Below are 16648 nucleotides of genomic sequence, written 5' to 3' on the forward strand. Positions count from 1 at the left end.
GTGTGTGTGTGTGTGTGTGTGTGTGTGTGTATGTGTGTGTGTGTGTTTAGGCCAGAGGAAAACCTCAGGTGTCATTCCTCAGGTGCTGTCTACCTCATTTCCTTTTTTTTTTTTTTTTGGTTTTTCGAGACAGGGTTTCTCTGTGTAGCCTTGGCCATCATGGACTCACTTTGTAGACCAGGCTGGCCTCAAACTCACAGTGATTCGCCTGCCTCTGCCTCCCGAGTGCTGGGATTAAAGGCGTGCGCCACCACGCCCGGCGCATTTTTTTTCTTTCTTTTTTTTTTTTTAAAGATTTATTTATTTTATTCATTGCATATGAGTACTTTATCTGCAGAAGAGGGCATCAGATTACATTATAGATGGTTGTGAGCCACCATGTGGTTGCTGGGAATTGAACTCAGGACCTCTGGAAGAACAGGATGGCACTCTTAACCACTGAGCCATCTCTCCAGCCCTCATTTACTTTTTTAAAAAAGGTCTGTCACTTGCTTTGAACTCATCTACCAGGCTAGAGTAGCAGACTAGCAAGACTCAGGAATCCTCCTGTCTCTGCCTCCCCGGTGCTGGGTTATACCATGCATTACCAAACCCGGCTCCTCCTCCTCCTCCTCCTCCTCCTAATGAATGTTGATTAAGGAGATGAAACTCAGTTCCTCATACCCATATGACAAGAACTTCACTGACTGGGCCACCTCTCCAGCACAAAATGTTGCTGACTTTCTAAATACTGGAACTCTTCCTCAAAGTGTCCCGACACCAAGACTACACACAGCCCCTCTCGTACAAGAATGCTTGACTTCTGTGAGCATCAGTTGTGATTCCTGCATAATGGGTATTGTAAATTCCACTATGACTTAAAGCTGTCAACACAGATGCCATCTTGAAACCTTAGAACACAATGTGAAGATTGCCTGAATCTGTGTTTGCCCAAACCTCAAAACTAGTCAGCCTCCTAAAGATGCAATTTTCATTGTCCTTGATAAGGATGTATTATTCGTTACCAGAATCACGTAGCTAAAATTTAAAATATGGATACTTCACAATTTTTCTTTTCTCCATTTGATTATTGCTCCCGAGAGGGGTTCTTAAAAAGGGATGCAGAGAATGAAAGGGGTCTCTACAGCCGTTGGCTTGCCTGGCATCATTAGAGACATAGTATCAGCCCGTCAGCATTGATAGGAATGACATGGCCAATGGTTAGTGATATCTTTTACATGGCAGCAGGTGCCCTCCATGTCTGGGCAGGGACTTCCCTTGTGATGAGACCCCCTTCAGTGTTAAGCAGGAATTCCTATTTTCCAACCATAAAGACCGGCCTAGAAATCAAAAGATGGAAAGACATATGTCAGGTGTGAGGAGGAGATGAAGAGACAGAAGGACTAACCATCGCCTTGATGAGACTGTCCTGTGTGCACTTGCCCATGGTGCCTCAGAAAGCTCAATTTTCTCCCCCTTCCTTCCATCTCCCACCACAGGAGCTGCTGAGATTCTGGGTGTGCCTGTCTGTTCTTTCCCATCCCTAATTCCAATAGATTGTTGTCTGATTCCCTTCCATGCCTTTTTAAAAAATAATAATTTATCTCAAAGTACAAAAACCTGCAAAAGGTAGTGGTGGTGGTGACACAAGCCTTTAATCCCAGCACTCAGGAGGCAAAGGCAGGAGGATTTCTGAGTTCGAGGCCAGTCTGGTCTACAGAGTGAGTTCCAGGACAGCCAAGCCAGCACTGCATAATGAGACCCTGTCCTGAAAAACCAAAAAGAAGAAAAAAGAAAGAAAGAAAGAAAGAAACAAAGAAAGAAAAAAGAAAAAAAAAGATCCTGCAAAAGGGACTCTCTTCTTTCTAGTGAGATTCGGATCCATTTTAAACATTATTACCATGCTTCAAATACTATAAAACAAGAGTGTGAGATTTTTATGCTTGTCAAGAAAAAAAAAACTTTATAAAATACCTCTAGTATTATCATCTATGTATGGAAGAAAAGAGATTGTGTTATATAGGAATTTCTGTCTTGCCTCACTCACCAGCACATGAAGCTCTTCTGTCTGCCCTCCCAGATGAAGACAAGAACTAAATAATGAACTACTTTGACTTGCTTAAAAAGCTGAGTTTAAAGAGATGAGGAACCTTATCATGTAGTAATCCTGATCTTTTAACTCAGGCTTAAAACTCAGAGGTAGCTAGGGCTCAAGAGATGTGACCATGGGATTAGCCTTGGCCATGTAAGGAAGGAAAAAGAAATTTTCTCTCTACCCATTATTATTCTTAATTGGAGCTTTCTGGGCAGAACAAAGGAAAAACAGAAGTTTATTAACATGCACATCTCATGAGCACATTAAAAAAAAAAAACCTCAGAGAGTTTAATCTATTTCCAGTAAATGAATCTCAAAAGAAAAAGTTAAAGCTTCAAGCTTAAGTACCATCCCTTTTCTGAGACAAAAAATAGAGAGTGTAGGAGAGAGGCCCGAGAGAGAGAGAGAGAGAGAGAGAGAGAGAGAGAGAGAGAGAGAAAACAACCCAGGGAACCAAGTGTCAGGGTTGCCAGGCAGACTTAGACCATACCTGTTGCAATGCCCAAGTGTCTCTAGTAATGTAGGCACCCTTCCTAAAACAGAAGAGAATACACTAGAAAACAGATGTTTATGTTATATATAAAATTCCCTTACTAAAAGTAATGTTGTGCCAGTCGTTTCTCAGAGTAACCAGTTTACAATAATCTACTCTGGCTTGAATGCTCTTCTACACTGCTACTTGGGATCCTCTGTGTCTTGAAGGTCCCCTCCAGGCTCATGTCTTTGACTAGCTCGTGGCCAATTGATAGCACTCTTTGGGAAAGTTGCGAATGTTTTAGGAGGCAGAGTCTTACCGTGGAAGTAGGTAACTAGGGGCGGGGCTTGAGGACCTATAGCCTGCTCCCACTTCCTGTTCACTGCTTCATGCCTGCAGATACAACGTGATCGGGTTGCCTTCAGTTCCAACATATGATAATAAAATAAGAGAGTTAAGGTACCCATACTCAAGGCTGGCAGGATGTAAGCCTAGTGACTCGAGTTTCATCCCCACATCTCCCGAGATTCATCCTCCTACCTCAAAGTGTAAGCGGTAGGTCCGCACTTATACACACACTAATAATAATAAATATTTTTATTTTAAAAAGCTCCCACATCCAACCGCTGAAGCTAGTTCCCACCATCCCCAGATCTCCCGAGATTCATCCTCCTACCTCAATGTGTAAGCGGCACGTCCGCACTTATACACACACTAATAATAATAAATATTTTTATTTTAAAAGGCTCCCATATCCAGCCGCTGAGGCTAGTTCCCACCATGTCTCAGCAACAGAGAATGAAACCGTTCCTCTTTTCATCCTTCGCTCTTTGTTGCTGTCTAGCGACAAGTACCAGTTCCCTGAGCCTTGTTAGAGCTGTTTCAGTGTGTGATCTATGAAGGCATTTCAGGTTTTTCTGTGTAAGACATCTGAGGCATTTATATTAATAAGACCCTTAGTTACATGTTAGCAGGCGCTGACTGTGAGCCAGGCGTTGTTCCTTGAAGATTCTATACGTGTTCTGGAGACCACTGATGAAAGAAAGAGAGCTTAGGAAATGAATGCTGCGTAGTGTAGCGGCGCACATCTTTAACCCCAGCACTCAAGAGGCAGAAGCAGACGGATCTTTGTGAGTTGGAGGCAGTCAGAGTCTGCAGGCCAGGCAGGGTTACATAGTGAGAACTTTTCCAGAATTTTTTCTTTATTCTCGAAATTTTTCATCCATACGTACAATGAAATAAAAACATATTCACCCCCCCCCCCACTGCCAATGGCAATTTCTTGGTTGGCTAATTAGAACTGCAGTGATGTGATGAGGTTGGAATTTTGCCGGTGACCTTATTTTGGATGGCTCTGCCACCTGAACAGCCAGTCACTGCCTACCTCTGTGTCTATAACTAACATCCTGTGTCTAATAGATTAAAAATATTAAAATCTATTAACTTAGCAGACCACTAGCTTCCACCGGCCCCTAAATTAAGAAGGTCATTGAAAGTATCTGATAGATATAGATAAATTTCCCCCATCTTGTTGTTAGCACATCTCTGATGAACTCACGAATGTATTTTAAATATGCCTTGATATCTGGCTTTTCTGATTCGGGAAAACTATAAAAAGAATTCATGAAAGTGTTTTCATGTTGGAACATGAAAATTTGGGTAACTTAAATCTATGTTCCTAGGCCATGTTCACTTAAATTGACTCCAGAATAAACGATCTCTTATTCCATTTAAAATGAGAGCTGTTTTAGTTTGTTTGTTTTGAGTTGGCACTATGTTGTCCCAATAACACGTCCTACTTCCAAGTTCATATATTGTTTGTTTGCTTGTTTTATAACCCACTAAGTGCACTTAGTACTGCCCATATGTGAATGGGTGTGGGGTCATCTGTCGGGGAGTGTGGGACACCTACCCATGGCTGCACCCTCAGAGAAGAATGATTCTTCCTTCCCCTGTAGTTACCAATAGCCCCTGAGAAGTGGGTGGACCCTGGAACGCACCTCCCCTTTTTACGTTGGAATTTTGGCTGTCTTGATTGTCTGCAAATCAAAAAGACTCTGAGATTCCATCTTACACCCATCAGAATGACCAAGATCAAAAACTCAAGTGACAGCCCATGCTGGTGAGGATGTGGAGAAAGGGGAACATTCCTTCATTGCTAGGAGGAATGCAAACTTGTACAACCACTTTGGGAATCGATCTGGTGCTTTCTCAGAAAACTGGGAATAGGGCTACCTTAAGACCAGCTATTCATATGCCCAGAAGATTCTCTACCACACAACAAGGACATATGCTCAACCATGTTCATAGTGGCCTTATTCATAATAGCCAGAACCTGGAAACAACCTAAATGTCCCTCAGTCAAAGAATGGATAAAGAAACTGTGGTATATTTACACTATGGAATACTACTCAGCTATTAAAAACAAGAAAATCCTGAAAATTGTGGGCAAATGGATGGAACTAGAAATGATCATACTGAATGAGTTAACCCAGACTCAGAAACACTAACATGGTATATACTCACTTATAATTGGTCACTAGCTCAAAAGGCATGTCCCATGAAAGTCTTCACTTACCAGAAGATTGGGATAGATGCTGGGACCTCCTACTGGGACTCTAGGTGAAAGAAATACAGGAGAATGGGGAAATAGAAGGATCCAGAGGATCCTAGAAATCTATAAGAAGAACATCATGATAGGTGAATCTGGACCCAAGGGAGGGTCTGCTCAAACAACTGCACCAACTAAGGACAATACATGCAGTAAATATTGAACCCCTGCTCAGATCTAGCTAGCCAATGGACAGGACATTCTCCACAGTTGTGTGGAGAGTGGGGACTGACTCTGACATGAACTCTGGGGCCCCATATTTGACCATTTCCCCATGGTGGGGAGGCCCGATGGAACTCAGATAAAGAATAGGCAGGCTACCAAGATGAGACTTAATAGGCTGTGACCATATGGTGGGGGAGGAGGTGCCCTTCTGTCACAGACCTAGGGGAGGGGAATAGGGTGAAAGAGGGAAGGAGGGAGGAATGAGAGGAGACCAGCAAGGGGATAACAATTGAGATGTAATCTGAATAGATTAATAATATAAATAAATAAATAAACTTTACACACACACACACACACACACACACACACACACACACACGTGAGCACGAATGATTTCTCTAGATACAACTGTGAGAACACAGATATGTTAGATTTTTTTCAGGAAAACTTTATCTAGAAATAGAGGATCCCAGTGAACATTTGTTTCAGTCGTGTGTGTGTGTGTGTGTGTGTGTGTGTGTGTGTGTGTGTGTTCATATGTGTGGAGATGCAGATGTACTCACATATTTGGAGTCCACTAGTGTTGCTTCTTAGACTCTCAAACCTTGTTCTGATAGAAGGTCTGTTACTGAGCCAGAACTTACTGATGAGGTCAGGGCCCAGAGATTCTCCTGCCTCCACTTTACTGTTACTATGGTTACAAGCACTAGGGCACACTGGGCTTTTTTACATGGGTTCTGGGTACTGAACTCAGATCCTTATGCTTGCAAGGCCAGTGATTTACCGACTGAGTTGTCTCCAAGCCCCTGACTGTACTCTCTTGACATCTGTAATTATGCCCATGAAGCTTCCTTGTCCCTTTGCAATTTGCCTGCAGGGCCACTGCTAGTTTTATTATCCTGGGAGTAAAGATATTTACATTTTTCTACTGAGATCTTGTTGCTGGAATATTGACTGAGATCCTAACCCAGAAGAGACAATATTGAGAATAGTTTTGTTTTTAAAGTTTAAACTGTTGCTAACTATGTAATGATTTGGCCAAAGTCTCTGCTTGTGAAGTAAATAAGAACATTTTTGAACATGTGAAGCAACTGGAGTGAGACTTTGGACTCCGAATCCAGGTCTTCATAGCTTGATGTACAAGAAAGGACAGGAAAAAATAAAAACTCATTCAGAATTTCAAGCACAGAGTTTCCTGTTTCTTGTAAAAGTAAATGTTGCAATGTGCTCTTTAACAGAAGTATGTCTGGATGTCTCTGTATGCCTATTTATGATAAGTAAAATGTGACACGAAAAATATGACACGAAATCCAAGGGCTCAGAAGGTAAAGGCATTTGCTGAACAAGATGAGTGACCCACATTCAATCCCCAGAGACTGCAAAGATTGAAAGATAAAACCGACACACCAAGCTCACCTCTGGCCTCCACATATGCACCATGGCACGCTCGTACACGCGCGCACGCACACACACACACACACACACAAATAATAAATGAAAAAAATTTTTGGTGTTTTGAGACAGAGGTTCTCTGTGTAGCCTTGGCTGTCCTGGAGTAACTTTGTAGACCAGACTGGCCTTGAACTCACAGCGATCCACCTGCCTCTGCCTCCCGAGTGCTGGGATTAAAGGTGTGCACCACCAAGTCTGCCTAATAAATGAATTTTTTTTCATTAAAAAAATTGCCAGGTGTGGTGGTGCATGCTTTTAATCCCAGAATCCAGGTGGGAGAGGCAAGTGGGTCCCTATGAATTTGAGGCCAGCCTCATCTACATAGTGAATTCTAGGATATCCCAGGCTACATAGTGAGACCCTGCCTCAAATAAAACAATACAAAATTAAACCCAAGGGCTGCTTATATCTATTACTGAGTATAAACCCCAACAGTTCAAAACAAACTCCGTAACTGACAAAATAACTTGTTTTTTTTTCTAAACAGTTTCTCCATTTGCTTTGCCGAACTAAGCTTCAGTGTTAAACCTGAATGGGTCTTTAAAATGTCACTTAGCATCTCTTACCAGCCAGTTTCTCAGCTAGCCTGGGCTAGTGTTTGGAGTGTGAGCAAAAGTATATGAAGAGGAAAACAGTCAGTAGATAAGCCATGTGGTACCCAAGTTACACAGAACAACACATCCCTAACTAGATAACAGAAGCCATCGAATGGTGTCCGGAGCCAGCCCAGGGTCATTCAAGGCTAAAAGAATCTACTGGCTGAGGCAAAATTCTGAAGCCCCATTCCAAAGCTAAACTTCCTTATTTCAGCCTCTGCATAACTTCCTCATTCCGACCTCTGCATAACCTCCTCCTTTCGACCTCTGCAGATGTTGTTTAGCTGGGACCTTCCAAGAGATAGTTAGCTAAAGTAAGATAGGAATTGTTTCAAGATGAATCACAGGATGTTCCCCTGCTGAGATCACCTGGAGACATTCTCAGACCCCCCCTACTGCTCGGCTCCTGCTTCCACCCCATATAAGCTTTTGCTTTTGATTCAATAAAGAAGACCTTGATAGGAGTTCTACTTGGTCTCCCCTCCTTCTTTCTCGTCCCATCTTTTCAGGTATGGCTCCCCTCGCGACCCCGTAATTACTGGTCCTGCTGGTCGGGACACGTGGCGCCCAACGTGGCCACGAGGTACGAGCCCTCTACCACGACAGAGACCCTTCATGGGAAATAATTCAGAAACGCCGCAGTCAAGTATCTCGCCGAGGTCAAAAGTACCTCCGATCGTCTCGGGTGCGGGCCTGCCGCTCACAGGACCTCTCCGCACTTAGGTAGGTGTTCATCTCTGTCAATAAGATGGGTTAAAGTCTCTCAAAGGAGGCGTAATTTATTCGCCACCTTAAAATTTTTCTCAGGGAAAGAGGAGTTAGAGTTTAAAAAGCCCTTGTAAGCATTAGCTTTTCTTACAGAGATTCAAACAGTCCTCAGGACACAGGGAACTCGGGTATTGCTTTATAATCGTCATGTCAAATTTTATGTCTATGTCTGTAAATTTGTTTACTTTTTAAAATACTGTTTCATTTTTCTATGTCTTGATAGAGGGCTAAGCTTTACTCGCTGGCCAATTTTCTAAAACAGTGCAGCACAACATGGCACACACAGCCTATGAGACAGTAAGAGTATTGCCTCTGAGGCAGGAGCAGGCCTGCCCTTTCCAGGGCCTGGACCCAGACACAGTGGCTGTCTGTGGGGCTTGCCTCTTACAGAACAGGCATGGCTGCAACATGTGACAAGTTGAAAAAGCATGGTCTAAGAAATAGAGTTTATTGCCTAAAACTTAGAATTTTCTTGCTTAATTTTTTTGCTTGTAAGTGAGTAACAGTTTTTCAAATTGGTCTAGCAAATAGAGTTAATTCCAAATGCCTTAGGTACAAGGTGTTTATAATTTTCTTGTTTATTTGCTTAATGTTTACTTGAAATATTTCTAAAAATATTTTAGATTCTCAAATAAGAGATATAAAGAAGTTTCGTCCTTGGAAACAAACATTTACAGCTGAGAGTTTCCAGCTTAGATCCAACTAACTAAATAAGTCCAGGGCTAATATTTCCTTGGGCCAGATAATTTTACAGAAACTGCTCCTAGTTATCTGTGGGCTTGACTCCTACAGAACAGAGATGGCTACAGACACGTGGCTAGTTGGAGAGGCGGAACTAGGAGGCTGATAGATTTCTAAACTAGGCTAGGGAATGTAGTTAACTACCTAGGACTTAGAATTTTCTTGTTTTCCTGATTAGTTTTTGTTTGAGATGTTTAAAAATTTTTTTTACTAAAATTAGAATAAAACAATTAAACAAGTCAGGTGGCACATGCCTTTAATCCCAGCACTCCAGAGACAGAGACAAGTGGATCTCTGTGACAGGGCATGGTGGTGCATACCTTTAATCCTAACACTTCGAGATTAACAGAGACAGAACTCTTAAATTCCAACCTGATCTCCACAGAGCGTGATCTGCTGATAAGCTAAGTTTCTTACAAAGATGTAAGTTTTTAAACTTATATTAGACTTAAGGATTGTTTTTTCACTGTATCCCCTGCACCCCAGGCAGATAAGATCTCTTGGAGAAGTGATGCCCCTGTCTGGGTAGACCAGTGGCCCCTGACACCCCCTAAATTACAGGCTGCCCTAGCTTGCGTTGAGTCTGCCATTAACAACCAAACTATCTCCTTTTTTGACCCTACTAAACCCTTACAATTCATTGTCCTTCCCACCCCTTTTACGCCCACGGGGGTGTTTTGGCAGGGCGCCCCCCTTTATTGGGTACACCTCCCTTCGGAATCGTCTAAGGTTCTTGCCACCTACCCATCTCTGGTGGCCTAGCTCATAAAGGATGGCCGCTTACAATCGAGAAAAACCTTTGGAAAAGACCCTGACATTTTGATCCTCCCCTATACCCCAGCTCAGATTAATTGGCTATTTATCAATTCTGATATCTGGGCCATTAATTGCATAGATTTTCAAGGCAAAATCGATAACCATTATCCCCCCGATAGGTTGCTTCAATTCCTTTACAAAATGCCTATTATTTTCCCTAAAAGGACGAAATTGTCCCCTATCTCCCAGGCTAGCGTAGTTTTTACAGATGGTTCTTCTAATGGTATAGCAGCTTATTCCATTGATGGAGTAACCACTCGTGTGTCTTCCCCTTTTCTTTTGGCACAGCTAGTTGAGTTATATGCTATAATACAGGTATTTACAGCCCTCCCAGACCATTCCTTTAACCTATATACCGACAGCGCCTACATTGCCTGTTCGGTCCCCTTGCTAGAAACAGTGCCTCACATAAAACCCACCACTAATGCTGCCCCATTATTTGCGGCATTACAAAGCCTTATCCATCGGCGCACCAAACCCTTTTTTTGTTGGACATATTAGGGCTCATTCTGGACTCCCTGGACCTCTTGCCGAGGGAAACCGGTTAGTCGATGCCACCACCCAGATGGTCGGGTCTATTCAGGTTCAAGATTATCCCTCTGATCTAATTTCCCAAGCCCAACAGGCCCACGCCCTCCACCACCTTAATTCCCAAAGCCTTCGCCACATGTTCTCCATCACTCGGGAACAAGCCCGGGCTATTGTTAAAGAATGCCAAGCATGTGTCACCTTTCTTCCCGAGCCACATACGGGAGTCAACCCTCGTGACCTCATGCCTGGACAGGTCTGACAAATGGATGTTACTCATTTTTCCTCTTTTAAGAAACTTAAGTATATTCATGTGTCTATAGATACTTTTAGTGGATTTATTTGCGCCTCTCCACACGATGGAGAGTCTACTAGAGATGTTATTGATCATGTTTTATATTGCCTTATTGTACGCTGGAGAGTCTACTAGAGATGTTATTGATCATGTTTTGTATTGCCTTACTGTTGCCCCCAAACCCTTTACCTTAAAGACTGATAACGGCCCTGGGTATACAAGCTCTGCCTTCAAGTCCTTTTGTGCCCAACTGCAGATTAAACATGTTACGGGGATACCTTACAATCCCCAAGGACAAGGAATTGTCGAGAGGGCCCACCAGACACTTAGAGCAATGCTTAATAAATTACAGTTTTCCAAAGGAATCCTATATCCCTCTACAGCAGGGCCTCGCCTGCTTCTCAATCATGCATTGTTCGTCCTAAATTTTCTACAAAAGGATGATCTTGGCCATTCGGCGGCCGATCGCCTTTGGCACTCTTCCACCTCCTCCACCTATGCCAAGGCTCTGTGGAAGGATCCACTGACCCACCAATGGCATGGACCCGACCCAGTCCTTATTTGGGGCAAAGGTCATGCCTACATTTATGATCAAAAAGAACAAAATGCGCGCTGGTTACCTGAGCGCCTAATCAAACCTTTTAACCCCCCTCTCCCAGGGAACTCCCCTGAGGAAAAGATGTAATTGTGCTCTTTTTTAGGATAAAAAAGATACCGCCGATTCATCATGTTGCTACTCACCGCGTCGCTCCTTTGCCTCTGCCTTCCTGAAGTGATTCTCGCCGCATTCCTGCGCCAACCTCAGCCTTATACAATCTATAATTTTACCTGGGTCATTATTAACCAAGCGGGAGATATTGTTAATTCCTCCTCCTCTCAGGGCATTAACCCCCAGTGGCCCGATTTACAGGTTGACCTCTGTGCCCTGGCCCTGGGAGGCCCCTCTTCTTGGGGCGTGGAAGACATTATTTGGCCTAAGGCTCCCGAGGAGACGCCTCCTTTCTCTCGCTCGGTTGGTGGTCCCAGCCCCGGCTGCCGTAATGACCTGGAGCGCATCATGCTCCACAAAACCTTACACCAGGATGGGATTGCTTGGGCCGGAGGACTCTATGTTTGCCCGGGACCCTCTCATCGGCCCCGTCCTGATAACCACCGCTGTGGTGGGGCCCAAGACTTTTACTGTGCCGCTTGGGGATGTGAGACTACGGGAGATACCTATTGGAAACCTTCATCTTCTTGGGATTATATAACTGTTAAAAGAAAGGATCTCCCAGAGACAGTTGACCCTTCTGGCACACGTGACTGTAGTAATTGGTGCAACCCCCTTGTGATTACTTCCTCGATTAACAGTTTATTCTACAGACGAATTTCTCAACTTCTGGACTCCTCCGGGTACACCATCCAGAGTCAAACGCGAGCCCATTACAGCCGCAACCATCGCGGTTCTACTGGGGCTCGGGGCTGTCGGGGCCGGGACGGGCATTTCATCTTTAGTGATCTCCAATCAAAACTATCACCAGCTTAGTGCAGCCATAGATAAGGATATTGCTGAAATACAGGTTGCTATGGCAGCTTTAAAGGATTCGCTTTCCTCCCTTGCAGAAGTGGTACTGCAGAATAGGAGAGGGCTAGATTTGCTGTTTTTACAACAAGGGGGATTATGCGCAGCACTCAAAGAAGAATGCTGTTTCTATACCGATAAAACTGGGATCGTAGAAGATAGCATGAGGAAGGTCAGAGAAAGTCTAGAAAATCGCAAGCGGGAGCGAGATAGAGCTGAATCCTGGTATAAAAACTGGTTTTCTGCTTCCCCTCTTCTGACTACCCTCCTCCCTTCGTTGCTGGGACCTCTTATAGGGTTCTTGTTACTAATATCTTTTGGACCATGGGCTTTCAGAAAGATTACTGACTTTGTCAAACGCCAAATAGACTCTGCCATACAGGGACCCACCCATGTGGAAGTTCATTACCACAGGCTCGAACCACCTGACCCCGAGGCAGAAGACTGTGCCGTCCTTGATAATGCGGCTAAAAGTGGCCTCGACTTCAACAAGCTGAAACCTAAGGGCTTGAGTCAATTGTTCGCTTGAGAGGGTGCGAGGCTAAGCACTGCAGGGAACCATGCCAGACATCTCGGTAGGTTCCTGAGGAGCAAGCCTGGCTGCATATAGGCTGACGCGCATAAAGGATGTTACTATCCTTTTCCTGTCCTCCGCAAACGCGTCTGGGAGGTTGGGGACATGTGTGACCTGAAAAAATGGCCATGCAGTGACCTCTTAACGCAACGCCCATCTTCAGGAGGGTCAGGCCTCTACTCCCCCCTCTCTCTCTCTCTCTCTGCTTCTATTTAATAAAGAAGGGGCAGATGTCCGGAGCCAGCCCAGGGTCATTCAAGGCTAAAAGAATCTACTGGCTGAGGCAAAATTCTGAAGCCCCATTCCAAAGCTAAACTTCCTTATTTCAGCCTCTGCATAACTTCCTCATTCCGACCTCTGCATAACCTCCTCCTTTCGACCTCTGCAGATGTTGTTTAGCTGGGACCTTCCAAGAGATAGTTAGCTAAAGTAAGATAGGAATTGTTTCAAGATGAATCACAGGATGTTCCCCTGCTGAGATCACCTGGAGACATTCTCAGACCCCCCCTACTGCTCGGCTCCTGCTTCCACCCCATATAAGCTTTTGCTTTTGATTCAATAAAGAAGACCTTGATAGGAGTTCTACTTGGTCTCCCCTCCTTCTTTCTCGTCCCATCTTTTCAGGTATGGCTCCCCTCGCGACCCCGTAATTACTGGTCCTGCTGGTCGGGACAGAATGGTACCACGCCATCCCTCTGCCCTCGAAGGCTTTTCATCAGCCCCACGAGTATTTTTGGAAGAGCTCTGGGAACAGTTTGTCATTCTCAGCCACATTCAAGTTGTAAAGCACTCAAGACTAAGAATCATCATAATTGGAGAAAGAGGGATCTTTTTTTTTACCAGCCAGAAATAAAAATAGCCAGAAGCACATGCAACTCCCTGACAGTCTAAGTTGGATCTAATTATTTCTTCATTTTCCTGTTACTGTTATTTCACGTTGATGAGAATAGAAGGTAGGAACTGGCTAGGTGGTTTAAGATCCTGAAGAAAAGTGACCAGTCTCTTCATTATCTAAAAGCTGGGAATGTCCTTGGGACTTTCAGGAGCTGGAGGCCAGAGATGCCAGAAGTGTTTAAGCCCACATGTCTCTGGTTCTACTGTTGCCAGAAGTAGGAGACACCAGAAAAAATATATATATATTATACAGCCCATTTCCTGGAGACTACACCAAGGCCATGACTGAGACTGGTAGGCACCAGGCATGGGAACTGGACCAATCAGCTCATCCCCGACTACCTTCCTCCTGCCAGTAAAGCAATGCTAATCCAAGGCAGCAAGGCTCAGTGGTACCCTATTTCCTGGAACCCCTTCTGCTACAGATGCTCTCTGTTCTCTCTTCCCATTCCTTCTTTTCTTCTTAATCACCCATCTATGAACCTATAACGAATTCCCAAGACTTACCTCCTGTTGTTTATGGCTTCCATTCTTCCAACTCCTGAGGAAAGCAAGAACCCCAAAGCCACCATTGTGGGGAGGTTTTGGTGGCTTGAGTTGTGGGATGTTAGCTCCCTGGGAAAGGGCCCATCACGCTCATATATATATACCTCAAGATTCCCAGCACAACGCCATTTCCCTAAGTTCAGTAGCCGACGACGGAAACAGGGGATCTATTGAGAAAATGGGGAGGCAGGACAAGCCCGGTCAAGAAAATTCTACTCTGTGAATTATTTTTAGGGATGATCCAAATAAGATTTAAGGCTTCATAGTAACAACATGTGGCTTAATAACACTCCCTTGTGGGAATGGAGAGACGGTTCCGTGGTTAAGAGCACTTGTTCTTACAGGGGGAGGTAATCCCCCTCAGGAACAGTCATAGGGGAGAGGAATAAGGGGAAAAGAGGAGGGAGGGAAGAATGGGAGGATACAAGGGATGGGATAACCATTGAGATGTAACAAGAATAAATTAATAAAGAAAAAAATTTTTTAAAAAAAGAGCACTTGCTCTGGTAGTAGAACCAGGTGCAGGTCGCAGCGCCTCCGTGGTGTTTCACAACTGTCCATAAACTCCGATACAAGGCAATCTGATGCCTTCCTTCGATCTCCACAAGCACCAGGCATGCACGTAATGCGCATACGTACAGGTAGGTAAAATATGCCTAGGCATAGAATAAAATAAATAAACCTAAAAGAAAAAAATGGAATGATACCTTAGCATGTAGCTCCATGGTCGGTGGATGCTTAGAACACACAAAGCCCCAAGTTCCATCCTAGCACCCACACAACAACAACAACAACAACGACAACGACAGCAACAACAGAATCTCTCAAACAGAAGTCATTGGACAGTGTTTTTAATTGGTTAAATTTACTCTTAGACAACTTCATGGATGTATAAAATGCATTCTGGTTGCTCTCAGTCCACACCCTCTCTTACATTCCGTCACCCCTGCCTCTCCCTACAGTCTTTTCCCCACATTCATGTCTTTTTTGTTTTCTTCGTGACCCATTGAGTTTCACCAAGGCCATGCATGTGACCCTGGTTTGGAACTGTCCACTGGAGCCTGATGGGCTCACTGTTGGGTGCACAACTGACGACAATGACTGAACCGTCTCCAGAATTCCATTCAAGGAAACTACACACACACAACACACACACAATACACACACATAAACACACACACACAAAGCATATCTTCTTTGTTCTTTTATTAGCCACTGTCATTAAGTCTAGTCTTCCAACATTGCACCTCTTAAGGCCAGATCACTTGTGTTACAAGTTCGGCCAGCAAGATTTGCATCTCAACCTCAACCTTCTCTTTTGGTCCCCCTCCATGCTTATCCGATTTGCTTTCCCTCATTCTCCATCTTCATTATGTAGAACAACTTGGCCCTTCTTGTCTTCATTAGTTTTCTCTTTTTCCACTCATCACAGAAATTTTCCATAATAAAGTAGATCCCTGGAGCTATGCAGCCAGCAAGAATCCTCTTTAGAACAACAAGAGGAGAGAGGGCCACCACTATTTCATGGTAGCAGAAGTCCACTTTTCTCTTCGTCATAGAACGCAGTGTTCCTTAGAAACTTGGTTTGAGGATCACAGCCCAACAGGAGCATTTCTCAAGTGATCTATTTCCAGGAAGTCAGGTGTGGATACAGAACATGACCATCTAGCTATGAAGAGGCAGATGTTATTTTTCAGAGCTTGCTCTTACAGAAGAATTAGCTGGTAACATTTGTTTTGGGCAGAAAGTAAAAAAGAGATAGGGGAGTGGGAGAGCTTTGTAATATAAAAGAGGGAAAAATCCTTGACCGGGTCTTGGCATAGCATGTATGGAGGCAGGCTAATTTGATGTGGAACATTCCTCATGATTGGTTAAGGCAGTGGTTCTCAACCTCCGGATACTGTGGCCCTTTAATACAGTTCCTCATGTTGAGGTGACCCCCTCCCATAAAATTATTTTGTTGCTACTTCATAACTGTAATTTTGCTACTGCTAAGAATGGTAACATAAATACCTATGTTTTCTGATGGTCTTAGGCAGCCCCTGTGGAAGGGTCACTAATCCTCTAAAAAGGGGTGCCACCCACAGGTTGAGGATTAGGGGAGCAGGGGCTTTCTCTTGGAGATCCAATTGCTACAAGGATGTGCATCATATGGCTGCTTAGGCGGAGATTGCGGGTCATGGTTCCACTGTCATATATGGCTCAGCCATTGTCCATGAGTGTACCCTTGTCTCTTGGAGTGAAGACTACGTTAGGGAACAATGGGGTGTGTGATTGCGCAAAGCTCTCCCAAGCATCATCATCATCACGGCGGTCCATTTCTCTTTTCTTATCCAAACGACTTCTAATGTGATTTCTTATCAACTTCCAGCCCCTCAAAAGAAGCTTGTCTGGACAGATACATGATATGGTATAAATGGATGCTGCTTTGACACTAGAGAAGACTGAGGGGTCAAGAACAGCTCCAAGGTCACCATTTGAGCTATGAGGAAGATCTTGTTATGAATAATAACTAAAAGGTGAATTAAGAAGAAACTAGCTGTGCTGTGATA

The sequence above is a fragment of the Acomys minous genome (assembly GCF_964271855.1).
Source record: "Acomys minous genome assembly, chromosome: 12".
Taxonomy (NCBI): domain Eukaryota; kingdom Metazoa; phylum Chordata; class Mammalia; order Rodentia; family Muridae; genus Acomys; species Acomys minous.